This window comes from Bison bison, unplaced genomic scaffold (genome assembly GCF_000754665.1).
Source record: "Bison bison bison isolate TAMUID 2011002044 unplaced genomic scaffold, Bison_UMD1.0 scf7180017864354, whole genome shotgun sequence".
In the NCBI taxonomy this organism is placed as follows: Eukaryota; Metazoa; Chordata; class Mammalia; order Artiodactyla; family Bovidae; genus Bison; species Bison bison.
This window is the reverse complement of record NW_011494926.1, coordinates 3,812,692-3,823,069: the sequence shown is the minus strand read 5'-3', so window position 1 is coordinate 3,823,069 and position 10,378 is coordinate 3,812,692.

The window sequence follows — 10,378 nt, the reverse complement described above, 5'->3', positions numbered from 1 at the left end:
AGAGAGAGGGAGGGAGAGAGAGGGGGGTACCTTATATACACAAAATTATTTTCTTGGATTGTTTTTGGATTTTACGACTTCTCAGGTACCCTGAGTAACTTTGCAGGACTAATTGCTTAAAAATAGTTGCTGGATCTCTTTAATGGGCAGGCCCTTAGTTTTATATGGTGTTTTTCTAGTTATATATATATAATGTACCGTGCTGTGCTCAGTCCTCAGTCCTGCGGACTCTTTGCGACCCCATGAACTGTAGCCCACCAGGCTCCTCTGCCCACAGAATTTTCCAGGCAAGAATATTGGAGTGGTTTGCCACTTCTTCTCCTGGAGAAACTCCCCACCCAGGGATCAAATCTGAATCTCTTGCATCTCCTGCATTGGGAGGTTCTTTACCACTAGCGCCACCTCATATATGTTTATGAATTATACATACACATATGATAAAATCTATATATTATATGTATATTATATATGCTGTATATCTTTTCAAATTCCTTTCCATTGTAGGTTATTATAGGATATCGAATATAGTTCCCTACGCTGCACAGTAAATCTTTGTTGTTTATCTATTTTATGTATAATCTTCTGTATCTGTTAAACACATACTCCTAATTTATCTCTACCCCTCTTCTCCCCTTTGGTACTGTAAGTTTATTTTCTATGTCTGTGAGTCTGTTTGTATTTTGTATAGAGGTTATTTGTAATATTTTTTAGATTCCACATGTAAGTGGTATCATATGATATTTGTCTTTCTCTGTCTGACTTATTTCACAAAGTATAATATCCTCTAGATCCATTCATGTTGCTGCAAATGGTAGTAGTTTGTTTCTTTTTTTGGCTAATATTCCATTATATACATGTACCGTATCTCCTTAATCCATTCACCTGTTGCTGGACATTTAAGTTGTTTACAGGTCTTGGCTATTGTTAATAGTGCTGCTATGAACATTGGGATGCGTGTGTCTTTTCAAACTAGAGTTTTCTCTGGATATATGCCAGATATATATAGGAGTGGGATTGCTGGATCATATAGTAAATTTTAAGGACCCTCCGTCATTCCCGTGTTTGGTGCTTTTTTTTTTTTTTCAACGAAAGTTAAGAAGGTGCTGAGTTTTGCGTTGTTTCTGTTAGGTTTTGGTACTTGTGGTACTGTATATTTAAAAGTCAGGGAAGATAATGTGACAGGTGCAAACACCTTGGATTTGGGGGTCTCAGAGACCTCGAAGAAAATGCCCTCTTCACCTCTAATTACCTCTGTGACATCAGGTAATGTGTACAATGTCCCAGAGCCTTACTTTTCTCCTCTGAGGTGGGGATTGGCTATCTACCCTTCAAGGATTCTAGGTGAGAGATATAGGTGCCCAGCACAGTGTTCTGGATTCACAAAGTCCACAAAAACTGGTAGCTCTTTCACTGTTGCTGAAATTGAGATTTTTAGATAATGAAACCAAAGTTGATTACAGTTTGAAGAGGACTTCAAAGACGATTTCCCCCACCTACATCATTAAAAGTTGTATCTCAAAGTGGCACCTAAAGGCAGCAGGGCACAGTGGAAACAGATCTCAAGTCATATATGGATTTAAATCTGTGTGACCTCTGGCACATTTAAACTTTCTCCAAGCCTTGGTTTTCTCACCTGTAGAATGAGAATACAAATGTCACTTACTCAATAAGAGTGATCTGAAAATTCAACAAATTCATTTATATATTATTTAGCACTGCTGCTGCTGCTGCTAAGTCACTTCAGTCGTGTCCAACTCTGTGTGACCCCACAGACAGCAGCCCACGAGGCTCCCCCGTCCCTGGGATTCTCCAGGCAAGAACACTGGAGTGGGTTGCCATTTCCTTCTCCAATGCAGGAAAGTGAAAAGTGAAAGGGAAGTCACTCAGTCGTGTCCGACTCTTTGCGACCCCACGGACTGCAGCCTACCAGGCTCCTCCATCCATGGGATTTTCCAGGCAAGAGTACTGGAGTGGGGTGCCATTGCCTTCCAAACAGCAAGCATTCAATAAATGCTAGCTACTATTCTTATGATTGTTGTTGTTGTTTAGTTGCTGAGTTGTGTCCGGTTCTTTTGCGACGCCATGGACTGTAGCCTGCGAGGCTCCTCTCTCTGTGGGATATCCCAAGCAAGAATACTGGAGTGGGTTGCTATTTCCTCCTCCAGGAGATCTTCCTGACCCAGGGATTGAACCGTGTCTCCCGCATTGCAAGTGAATTCTTTACCCCGAACCACCAGTGAAGCCCCAGTGTGTGTTCATATCCATGCAAATGGCAAGTGACAGCTTTCATTGTTTTCCTACTCCTGCCCCAGCCAATTACCATCTTCTACAGATTACAGGGTGATGGCAAAGACCTCTGGGTGTTCACTCTACTCTTTTCTGTGGTCCTACAAATATTTCACCTCCAAACTGCCATCTCTCTTTGTGGTTCAGGGATGAGGAACTATAATGAAAGAAGCAAAAACAACTTGGCGGATGTAGTCATTTTGTTTGAAAGATCAATCAGTGCCCTGTGAGAGATTTTCTGGGATGGGAACCAAAGAAGCTGACATCCAAAAGCAGTGTCTGCACTCCTGGCTCTCACGGTGATGCTCCATTAGCTGTCAGCAGTAATCACACTTGCATCCTCTTTCCAGGCCTCCAGCTAGGAGGGGATGCCGTTACACGCTCCCTGTCTGGCTGCAAAGCACTCGATGTCAAACACACAATCAGACCAGGCTGAGCGGCACTGGGCGCGTGTCCCTGGCATGGGGGCTTCTCCAGCAGCTGTACACAAACTCACCTGTGCTGCGCTCTCGGCACCAGCTATCAGGACCCATCACTGGGCACTTCCATGAGAAACTGGTCTCCACCTGGATCTGAACTGGCCACCCCCATCCCAGGACAACAAACCATTGCTAGAACGGGGAAGGGGTCTCACCATGCTCCACGGGCGGTGGTAAAGAATTCCCTTGCCAACGCAAGAGACACGGCTTCAATCCCTGGATCAGGGAGATCTCCTGGAGTAGGAAATGGCAACCTTCTCCAGTGATTCTTGTCTGGAAAATCCCATGGACAGAGGAGCCTGGTGGACTACCGTCCCTGGGGTCAGAAGAGTTGGACATGCCTGCGTGACTAAGCAAACACACTGCATTTGCTAATGGCATGAGCATCCACTACCTCTGCTTCTGTGTAGGTGACCAGCAAGGATGCTAAAGGAAAGCTGCCTTGCCTTAGCCTTTGTCAGGAATGCATTGGTTTGAAAAACACACAGATACACGCACACAAGGTTGGATTCTGATGCTTTTTTCCCTCCCGCCTTTAAATATTTCAGTGACCTAGCAGAGTATTCGCTCATAATGAACCCCCTCAAGGAAGCATGGAGAAGCTCAGAACACATTGGGTTAACTATTTTTTCCTCAGGCTTTTGATTTATGGAATGTATCTCCACTCCTCATTTTCAGATGAGCATGGCTATGGCTCTGCACGGAGCCTTGAGCATTAACTCCTTATTAAAAAGGACTTCCAGGTACCCCTGGGCTCAAGGAGGGCCTCAGGCTAAGGTAATTAAAACATAGCCTTGAACAACCAGGCCATAGGATGTGTGGCCCTGTGATGAGAGATTATCAATTTATTTTAATTACAAAAAAGGCACATACTTCCAAAGTAATAAATTGCCTCAGACCCCACATTTGATTGAAAACTGATTGTCAAAGGGGTTAATTATCACCTGGAAAACTCCTATTCACTCTTTAATACCCTTCTCTGTTCATGAAGAAACAGGTCTTACTTGTCTTACCAAGACAGAGTTTATCCCTTTTTCCTTTTTACTCCTATTACATTTTATTTTTTCTTGGAATATAGTAGATTTACAATGTTACATTAGTTTCAAATGTACAGCAAAATGGTGCAGTTACATATATACACATATATATTCTTTTTCAGATCCTTTTTCATTATAGGTTACTACCAGGTATTGAATGCCGTTCCCTGTGCTATACAGTCATTTCTTGTTTATCTATTTTATACATAGTAGTGTCTCTGTTAATCCCAAACTCCTAATTTATTCCTCTCCCTTTAATTTTGTGTATAAGTTTCTTTGCAATAATTACCAAATCTATACAAATACTCTCATCCTCCCCCATAACATATGTTCTTCTCAACTTGTTTTTGAAAGAGGCAGCCTTCCTGGCCTTTCTTGCATTGTTCCATCTTTGATTGAAACATAAAAACAGTTTCTTTATGAAGAATAGCCCAAGGGTAATGATTACTGGGGGTGTGAAAGGGTGTGGTGAGGACTGTGAAAAAATGGGGAAGATGTGACCAGATGAAAAGCAGCAGCAGCTGCCAGCAGCAGCAAATTGTTGCTGTGTAGAAACGTAGATGCCATGTGATGAAAGTGTCCCTTTCTTTAATAAATGCCAAAAGTAAGGATTTTTCTTTAAAGTTCAAATCATTCATCATTAAATGTTGGCTCAAGCTTATTTTTGTGATACTGCACCTGCCCAATACAATTCATCTATAAGCATGGTTTGCTCCAGAGGCTGCCAAATTACACATCCTATTTTTAATTCTTCCATCTCCCCCATGACTGAGTCCCCTTCACCACCAGCATCTTGGAGTCAGTAGAGCGAAGGATGCCTAAGGGTGCCACCTGCTACCCAAGTCCACCCAGCATGTGAGTCTTGGGTTCAGTCTGGTCTTTCCCACCTCCCTGACCTGTTTCCCTGCCTGGGAAGATCTTCCCAACTTCGTCTGAATTCTTGTTCATGAGACAAGGTCCAAATGTTACAGACAATCCTTCCTCCTCTTTATTATTTTGATCTAACTTCCATTTATTTAATATTTATTTTTGGCTGAGCTGGATTTCCATTGCTGTGCACGGGCTTTCTCTAGTTGCCTCAAGCAGGAACTACTCTCTAATAGCATTGCTGAGCTTTTCACTGCTGTGGCTTCTCTTATTGCAGAGCACAGGCTGTAGGCAGGTGGGCTCAATAGTTGTGGTGCATTGGTCTAGTTGCCCCATGCCATGTGGCATCTTCCCAGACCAGGAATCGAACCCATATCCACTGAATTGGCAGCCAGATTCTTAACCACTGGACCATCACAGAAGTCCTCTTCTCTGTATCCTTTGGGTATTACACTTTGTTAAGGTTTACTCATATCAATACTCTTACATATATCCAAATGCAAAGACACCTGGAAGGCTGGGCTGCATCCTTTGAGTTTCTGCATTTGGTCTGCAGGGGGCCCGAGAATTTGCCCTGATGCTGCTAGTCTGGGAGTCACACTCAGAACCCCAGGCTCATACTCAAGGCTGTGAATAGTTTATCTGTGGGTCTCCAGACCTAACACTGTCAATAATCTTTTTATTAATAACATTAGTGACAGTCACTAAAGAGCTTGAAGGGTCCTTCAAAATCATCTAGTTAAACCTGGACATTATTCTAAGGCCACTTGTCTTAATTGATTCTTCTACATTTTCTAGTTACCCTCCAATTTCCAACATCTGTCTTATATCAATTAAATTCCTGGTTTCCCCTCTGAAACACAGAAAAAGCATGATAAACTTTGGAAATGTCTTCTTGGGATATGTGGAGTTGGTTAAAACGATGACTGCTGCATAGAGCAAATACTTTGGGAAGTTTGTTGCATTCGCTATATATTTAGTTTTCCCTGGTCACTAATTCCACATGCCCTGGAACCATTCCATACTTGGACCACAGAAATTGAAAAATATACCTAACTACTTCTGCTTAAGCTACTTGCTTGTCTTTTCATAGAGCAACATTCTCCTTGTGAAACTGAGGATGATATGGATGATACCTTCAAACCCTATCAGTGGGCCACACTGTCCTCCAACCCCACAATCAGATATACAGCATGTTTGAATATAGATTTCTTATAAAAAATTGAATGCGGCAACAACTCTTACAGCATCACAGTTTGGTCTTCCTCCACTTATGGTGAAGTTCCCCTCCATTCAGCTCATCAGGTGATCCTGGCCTCATTCCCTCCTCGACTCTTAGCACCATCCCACAGGATTCTAATGTTCATGCCTATAATTCAGCACATCAGATAAGCACTTGCTGAATATCTATTGACGGTAGAAGCTGTTTTGAATTATAGATCTAGTAGCCAAACAAAATAGGGTTAAGGTCTTGCCTTTGAGGAGATGTGGTCCAGTATGCGCTTCTCTAGTGGGATAATTACTATGACAAAACAAAGCTGGGTGAAGGCAATGATGGTAATGAAGGAGGGAGGGCAATTTTATACAGAGGGTCAAAGAGGGAGACTTTGAACTTGACCTGTGTGAGATGAAGACAATGCATGGAGACTTGAGCAGATGAAACAGCAAATGCAGTAGGCCTGGGGTAGGAATGAGCCTATCATTTGCAAGAAATGGCGTGAGAGCCAGTGTGGTTGAGGAGTAGGGGAGGAGGGAATTGGCTGTGGAAAGGGTGGGGAAGGTCAGATCATGGGGGTAAAATTAAGTCGGTCAGAGTTCTAACGGAAATGGCAAGGCTTGGAAGGGGTATAGCAGGAAAGGCAGGTCGACTGCTTTGTTTTATATGGGTCACTCTGACTGCTGTGTGGAGGGTTGACTACGTGAGATGTTAGTGATGGTCAAAAGTCTAAGTCAGGGACTTGCCTCAGAGTCCAGTGTTAAGGCTTCCCCTTCCAGTGCAGGGGGTGTGAGTTCGATCCCTGGTCTGGGAGCTAAGATCCCACATGCCTTATGGCCTGAAAAGCAAAACATAAAACAGAAGCAATTATTGTAACCAATTCAGTAAAGACTTTGAAAATGCTCTATAGCAAAAATATAAAGTCTTTAAAAAAAAGTATAAGGAAGGGGCTGGTCTGAAAGCTGGTGCAGTGGACAAAGGAGATGATACTCTGAACTAAGTGTAAGGGTAGAAGACACAAGAACAGTCCAATTAGGGGCTTATTGTGATGGCATTTCAGCCATGCTCCTTAGCTTGAGTCAGAGGGGACAGGTCAAAGCACGGCCTGATCTAAGTGTGGAAGGAGGTTGGCTGCAAGACAGATGGAAAGAAGGAAATGGTGTCTGAGATTTGTGGGTGCCAAGGAAGAGAGGCTGAAATGAAAGGCCAGTGTTTACAGATGAGGACTAAACAAGAGCTGTGAGAATGGGCCGATCCATTGAGAACCATGTGGGATTAAACTGTGGAATTAAAACAACTGATGAAGATGAACAGCAAGTATGATAACAGTAAAAAATTATAGCCAGAGTAGAATGTTATAACTTTATTTTAGATGCAAAGCAGTTCTGAGTTGGTGGTTCTATCTGTTATTTGGAAGTTTTTATCCTTACTAAATAAAGACCATCTAGATCCCCATCATTTTCTTTTTTCTTTTTCCATCTGTGTTAATTACAGTCATTAGATTCCATTGGTTTAGATTTTTTACCTCCTGATTCATCCAGCTTCACTCCTCACTTTAAACTCCTGGATTGATACATTAGAGTCTTTTAACTTTTCATCCGTTTATGTCATCATTTAAGCACTTTCAGTTCGGTGGCTGATTAATTTCCTTCTAGTCTGGAAACTGAAATCTTCTCATTACCTACTGCTTTCTTCTCTCTTCTATGATGCTATGATTCTCTGAATAACCTTGAAGGTAACCTTTCTGTGGCTTGATCTGATCTCTACTGCCTCTCATCCTCAGATTGTCTCCAAGAAGCCTGCCTCATTCTCTCAGGTAGGACTCAGACATGGATAACCAGAGGGTATAGACTGGGGCCAAGCAGATGTGGGTTGGAGGTGAAAGCCACTACAGAACCAGAAGGCAAGAAAGTGTGGAGTTAGTAGAATGGATGAATTTGGTTTTTCAGGTTAGCACCACAAAAGATAGAGGGCCCTCTTTACTACCACTCAAGCCTACAATTTCACTGAAAAGTTAAGCCTCTTTCTTACTATAATGATTATTGCATGTCTCTCCTCTTGGACCTTCAACAACTCCTCCCTTTTCTGATTCTCAGATGATAACTTCGCATATTGTATCTCAGGAGGAAATAGAAAATCAAACAGAACTACCTCATTTTACCACCACCAAACCTATCAGCTGACTTTTTCTTTGGACATTTACTCTATCCTCTCTTCTTGAATGATGTCACTGTCTTTATCCTCCCCTCCTATTGCTCTTGTTCTCATCTTCTTCCACAAACAATATCTTTTTAAAAAATTAATTAATTTGGCCACACCAGGTCTTAGTTACTGTATCAGATCTTTAGTTGCAGCATGCAGGATCTAGTTCCCCAACCGAGGATCAAACCCAGGCCCCCTGCGTTGGGAGCATGGAGTCTTAGCCACTGGACCACCAGGGAGTCCCTTCACAGCCAGTCTTGGTCACTTATGTCAATCCCCTCTTCTCCACTCCTATTCCCTCCTCATTGCACTGCAATCCTGTTTCTGGCCCCCACTCCACTGAGTTTATGTAAGCTTCCAATAACTTTCTAAGAACTAGATAAAACAAATAATGTGCAGACTTTAAATTTTGCCCAGTTTTCTTTTGGTATTTTATTTACTTCTGGGACCTTCTGGTGCAGCTGGGATGCAGTAAGCCTGCTACAGTTCTTTCTCCATAGTGACTATGACTACAGTCACTGTTCAAAATATAGAATACATGTCTGAGGACTCTGAAAAATAAAGAAAAAGCAGGTAGATTGCTGAGGGAAGTCAAATATACTGCTATGGCGATGTCATGGACATTTAATACTCTGAGATAAATTCTGTCTTTCTGGCCAGAAGACTGGAATATAAACTTCTGTGAACTGAGAAATATGGGGGGAAATTGCCATTTGTCTTTTTTTCCCTCTCATGGCTTGTCAAGGGTGAGCTCCCAGTGGAGTCCATGGTGTGGGTGGCACTGTAAGCTTAAACTAATGGGCTGTGTCCTTTGGCTTTAAGAACTGGGCAAAGGAGCCCCTGCAGTCAAGGCTTCCCAGTGGCTCAGTGATAAAGAACTTGCCTGCCAATGCAGGAGATGCAGGTTCGATCCCTGGGTTTGGAAGATCCCCTGCAGGAGGAACTGGCAACCCACTTTAGTATTCTTGCCCGGAGAATCCCATGGACAGAGGAGCCTGGTGAGCCACAGTCCATGGGGTGGCAAAGAGTCAGACACTTTGTGAGCACACACACATACATACACAGCCCCTGCAATCAGGAGAGTATGGAAGTCCTATTTTCTTTCTCTAGTTTTAAAATTGATTTTATTATTATTATTATTAATTCTTTTCTCTTCAGTTTGTCTAGGGTGGCCACAGTCATGGGAATTATGCAGTGGCAGCAGATGCAGGCTAAACTCCAAGATAAACTCCATCCTTTTGGCCAGAGGCTCCTGAAAGGAATCTCTTGCAATAAGAGAATGTGAGAGAAGTCCTGGGGATGAGCAGTTTGGAGAGGGGGTTCCCTAATTCTCTGACTGAATGAATATAACTTTCAGGATTACTCATGAGCTGTAGTTAAGTTAGACCCAAAGGAGCACAACATCTCACAAAATCTTTGAGCACTGACCTTTATTTTACACTATCACCCAGGTCTCAGGCTTACCGCTGAGTGGCACATGCTCACAACAGACCCAAAGTAGAATATCAAAGTTTTGACAATTGAACTGGCACTGGAAGCTCCATCCCTGGAATACAGGCAGAAATTCCCATCTGAAAACTATGGGTCATGTGCCTGGTAAAAGTAACACAAAAATCAACGTTCTCGTGAGGATTTAACCAGAATCTAGACTCTAAACAACCTAAAACTAAAAATTTCTAAGATACAGTCAAAAATTATTCAAATTACCAAGAACTAGGAAAATATGACTAATTCCAAAGGGAATGAATAATTGACAACTGGGATGACCCAGATGTAAACAACTGTCAGATAAAGATTTTAAAGTAGCTATTATACATAAGTTCTGTGAGATAAGGAAAAACACACTTGAAATTAATGGAAAGATAAAAGTTCTTGGAAGAGAAATAGAAATTGTAAAAAAAAAAAAAAAAAATAAAAGTTATACTATCTGAAATGAATTATTATTTCTTAATTTTAAGAATTCTCTCCCTCTGCCTTCCACTATGCAACCCCTTTCACATTTTTAGTCTAAATCTGTTAAATCCCTCTCTGTCTTCTGCATCGTCTTCTCTTTGTTCACTTGTCCCGTGCTTCTGCTCTTGGCATTCTTCTCTGTTCTCTACGTATTTTCATCTGAACCTTTATGTACGACTTATCTACTTTATCATTTCTTCCTCTTCACCCGTCCTTCATGCTTTGTACAATTGTTCAGCCCTTTTGCTTTCCACACTTCACAGAAGTTGCTCCTATTTAGGTCAATAAAACTGTTCATGACCCAATGTAATGGACAATTGTCAGTTCACTTTATTCGT